This window comes from Aegilops tauschii, chromosome 4 (genome assembly GCF_002575655.3).
Source record: "Aegilops tauschii subsp. strangulata cultivar AL8/78 chromosome 4, Aet v6.0, whole genome shotgun sequence".
Classification (NCBI taxonomy): domain Eukaryota; kingdom Viridiplantae; phylum Streptophyta; class Magnoliopsida; order Poales; family Poaceae; genus Aegilops; species Aegilops tauschii.
This window is the reverse complement of record NC_053038.3, coordinates 320,981,858-320,986,792: the sequence shown is the minus strand read 5'-3', so window position 1 is coordinate 320,986,792 and position 4,935 is coordinate 320,981,858. Positions and strand designations below refer to the sequence as shown.

Below are 4,935 nucleotides of genomic sequence, written 5' to 3'. Positions count from 1 at the left end.
AATTAAAATTGGCCTTTCCAATTTCTAAAAATTGTTAGACAACTCCTTTTGGCCTCAAACTTTTTGTGACTCCTAAAAATAATGTGCTTGATATATGAGTCAAATCTCATATCTAACAAAACTTGTTTAAATTTACAATTTAATAGAAAGTTGTAGCAAAAATTTAAACAGAAAATTAAAATACAAAAGAGACACCCCGGCTCCCCATGGGCCTCGGCCCATTCTACCCCCCAACCAGCCAGCCGCACCTACATAACCTCCCCGTGGAACCCTAGAGCCCAACTGCTCCTCCCCCACTCTTCCTGATCCCCTCGCTCCTCTCCCCCACCCCACGACCCGATCTTGATCGGGGCGCTCGCCCCCCGACCCTGGTGACCGCGTCGCCTCGCGCCGACCCCGCCACCGAATCGCCGAGCGCCGCCCCTCCCGGCCTCCTCCCCGCAGCCCCGTCCCCTCTCCCTTGTGGCCCGACGCCTGCTCAAGCCGTTGATGTCGCAGCCACCTCGCGCCATCACCGGACCCCGCCGGACGCCTCCTCGACCCCGCCCGCCTCTCCATCGCCGGCGCCAACGCCTCACCGCCGCATCACCACGACCGTCCCCGGCCTCCTCCTCGCCGGTTGACCAGGAGCCACGCCGTCCCCTTCCCTCCAACGTCGGTGAGGGCCTCGCCCCCTCCTCTCTGTCGCGAACGCACTCCGGCGCCCGCTCGAGGTCACCGTCCGCCTGCGCCGGCCACCTCCCCCGCGCTGCCTTTGTCCGTTTGCTGCGCCACCGCGCCGGCATCGCGCCCGTCGTCCCCCGTGCTGTGCACGTGCGCTCTCCCCCGTGTGGTCGTGCGCCGCTCGTGCCCTGACCGAGCCCCTACCCCGCTTCGCTCGCGCTCCCCTACTAGCTCCCCGTTGTTGCCGTGCCCCGTCGTAGCTGCCATCGGAAGTCGCCGTAGCCGCTGCGCCGGCCACCCCTAGCACGAGCCAGAGGTTCCGCCCGCGGCCCCACAACCCCCCTCCTCCCTAGCGCATGCCCTGGCCTGCCCTGGCCAGGCGCTGTGGCCTCCGGCGCCTTGTGGCCGTGCGTTCCCTGCCAGAGAGGCCGAGTTGGCCCTATGACATGTGGGGCCGATCGGCCAGTTGATTAGCTTAGGCCTAACCCCCCACATTAATCATATTAGTTAGGCCAGAATGACTACGGTTTAAAATGTTAACTGTCCCTGACATGTGCCCCTCCCCACTACTAAATTAACTAGATAAATAAATCTGTTAAAAGATTAGTCTATGACATGCGGGCCCCTTTGGCCATGTTGACTAGTCAACGTTGACTCAGTCAACTGCTGACTGTGCACTGTTGACTTTGACCCTGGCCCCACATGTCTTTGACTATGGCTGGCTATCACTGTGTGTGAAAAATAATTGCACTGTTTAAATTTCGAATTAATATATTCCACAAAATGTAGAAAATATTTAAAACTTTGAAAATTCATATAAAATCATCCGTAACTCGGATGAAAAAGCTTTGTACATGAAAGTTGCTCAGAACGACGAGACGAATCCGAACAAGCTGTCCGTTTACCTGTCAGATGCCTCTAACTATCTGAACATGGAACTTTCCCCCTCCGGTCATCTGTCTCACACAGGTCCGGAACCGGGAAAACATTCCCGGATGTTTTCCCCCTTCGGCGGTTTCATGTAGTACCGCGTTAGAACACGTCTAGCGCTGCCTGCTGTCCTGTTATGCACTTGCTTGCGATGTATTTACTGTTTCTTCCCCCCTCTTCATTTCTGTATAGCCCGTGACAGCTGCTGATGCCGCTATGATCGACTACGTCGACGATGACACTTCTTCTTTTCAGCAGAGCTTCCGGGCAAGCCCCCCCTTTGATCATCCCGATATCGCCCATTCCATTCTCTCATGCTTGCATTAGATTTTGCTACTGTTATTGTTTGCTCCTATTCTGATGCATAGCCTGCTTTTGTAACATGCTTTACCTACCTGCTTATCCTAAACTGCTTAGTATAGGTTGGTTAGTGATCCATCAGTGACCCCCACATTGTCCTTGTTGCCCCTGCTTCATCATCGAAGACCCGATCAATAGGATCGAAGACCAGGCCCCGACACCGCACAACACTTTCCCTTAGTTGCTCGACACTACTGGGTTACTATCGAGTGCCGAGGGTGAGACCTCATCAGCACTTCTGATGTTAACCCTGTAGTGTAGCTATTCGGTCGTGGTCATCGAGGGTGATTCCGCCTTAACCACTTCCGATACGACTCTGTCATGCAACCCCTCAAGTGTGAACCTCGAGGGTGGATCCTCTTACGTTCACCTTGATGATTACATCGAGTGGAATTCGCCGAGGGTGATTCCTTGGGTTTTCCCCTTGATGTTTGGACACACGGATACTTGGACTTTACAACTGGTACTTGGAAAGGCGAGTCGACCCTGAGGGGTACCCGCGAGTGATGTGGAGACGGGTTAACCTGGAGGGTGCCCGCGAGATAATTACGAGGCGTGGCCGGGCATTCCTATCCCTTGCCGCAAGTCCTCGAGACGGGGCAACGGGGTCACATCTTTCGTGAGTCTCTGCTTGTTACCGCGCGTTCCTAATCCACTATGATTTGGATATTCGATCTGAAGGACCTCTGGCCTGATAGCACTAAACATCACGTGGGCATAGTATGGGCGTTCTGTGTCGTATGCATCAGCCGAAGCTTAATAGACGTCAGTGACTGAGCGGCGCGCGCCGGGTTGGACTGGTAAGCACCTGCCTTTTTTAAGGAGGTAGCTAGGTCTGCTCACCGGCCGCGTTCGCAACGTGCAGGACTTCCCGAGGCGATGGCCCATCACCCCTGGGGGCATAGGTTTAGTCCGGCGTGCTGGCCTCTCTATTAAGCCTAGGTCGGGTTGCGGCGTATTCTTTGGCCGAGGCTGGGCATGACCCAGGAAAGTGTGTTCGGCCGGAGTTAATCGAGCATGGTGGGTAAGTTGGTGCACCCCTGCAGGGAAGAAAACATCTATCAATAGTCTGTCCTATGGTAACGGACACTTGGAGTTGTATCCCGATCGATACAACTAGAACTGGATACTTGAGATGAGACATGTATATGAGAAATGGATAGTATGACTCTGGGATTGCATTCTCGCAGGGAGTCGAGAAAGGATCTCTGGCCGAGGTTGATAACACTTCTACTACTTTACTTTATGCTACTCTACTCCCTCCTGTTGCTTCAAGATGGTGGTTTCCAGAAGCTGCTAGTCTTTGATAGGCTTGGCTTTCCCCTTCTCTTTTGGCATTCTGCAGTCCAGTCCATAGATATAGCCCATTTCATTGATACCGATGGATATGTAGTGTAGATCCTTGCTTGCGAGTACTTTGGATGAGTACTCACGGTTGCTTTGCTCCCCTTTTTCCACCTCTTTCCATTCTTCCCGGATGCTGCAACCAGATGGTGGAGCCCAGGATCCAGATGCCACCTTCGACGATGACTGCTACTACATTGAGGGTGCCTACTACTACGTGGAGACCGCCGACGACCAGGGGTAGTTAGGATGCTCCTAGGCAGGAGGCCTTGCCCTTTTTTATCGTTGTTGCTTTTGTGCTAGCCTTCTTAAGGCAAACTTGTCTAACTTATGTCTGTACTTAGATATTGTTGCTTCCGCTGACTCTTGTGTATTCGAGCTTATGTATTCGAGCCCTCGAGGCCCCTGGCTTGTAATATAAAGCCTGTTTTATTTTAATTTGTGTCTAGAGTTGTGTTGTGATATCTTCCCGTGAGCCCCTAATCTTGATCGTACACATTTGCGTGTATGATTAGTGTACGATTGAATCGGGGGTGTCACAAGTTGGTATCAGAGCCGACTGCCTGTAGGTAGCTCCCTTTCCAACTCCTTGGCCGAAGTCGAGTCTAATCACTACAAAAACTTTTACTAACATGGTTGTGGCCCACGTCACCATTGGGTGGTATTAGGATCTTTATTCCTTGTCTATACTCTGGAAATCTGACCTCTCTTCTATTCGGGTTAAATGATTTTGTTAACTCTAACTCTAGGTTCTTGTAAATTCTTTCTCCCGGAGAGCCCCACACTCCAGATGATTGCTTGGTGCACCAGAAGATTCTGAAGATACTCTCCGATGTTTTCCCGAGACCCTTGTGCCCTCCGCCGTTGCGATCCCTACCTCCGATAAATCATTATGGGTAACTACCTACATTGTCGTTCATACCTTCATCCCTAGTTGCTCTTGTTATTGCAAGATGCCCCGAACTACTCTCTGTTGTCCTGAGAATCCGTTGAGCCTACCGCCTTGCAGTTCTTTGCGACATGAATACCCCTACGGATAATTACTCGCGCTTGTTGAGTATCCGTTCATCCACAGTTGTTCATATGTCTCACAAAATTCTTTGGAATACTATTCAATCTTCCGATAATCCTCAGTAGCCTATTGCTCCTGTTCTTCCTTATCGTCTTGCATTATGTTTAATTCCATATGTCTAACAATATTCATTAAACTCCTTTGAGTTTGTCATTCTTATCCTATTGATTCGGCATGTGCGTGAACGCACACGTTCATTAGTTATTCCCTGGTAATTATTTATCCTTCTGGCTCAGACTCCACTCCGGGCATGAGCTGGTTCTCGGCATATCAAACCTTGAATGATTGTCGGTTTATGTCCTTTCAACTTACTTATCTTTTGATTACAGCATCTACTTCTGATCCCCCGATTTGGAAATCATAATTCCTTTGCATTTAAGCTTTGGAATTATCAGATATTCCCAAAATCTGATGCCTCTGCATTATTTCTTCTTCTGATTTAATATCGATACTCACATCAGCTCCGTTGTGGATCGCCAGATCCATTATTGGATTATCATTCGATAGTGTCCTTCATATTCAAAGAACCTCGTGAAGTTCTTTCCCAGATACATAATGCCTTTGGT

At 50.6% G+C, this 4,935-nt stretch overlaps 1 long non-coding RNA gene across 1 annotated transcript; it reads left to right on the top strand.

The window, feature by feature from the left end:
• The first annotated feature begins 290 nt into the window (after nucleotides 1-290).
• On the top strand, nucleotides 291-3,735 carry LOC141021310 (uncharacterized). Its single transcript, XR_012182061.1, has 2 exons — nucleotides 291-658; nucleotides 3,444-3,735. It is a non-coding gene; the product is annotated as an uncharacterized lncRNA (long non-coding RNA).
• The last annotated feature ends 1,200 nt before the right edge of the window (nucleotides 3,736-4,935 follow it).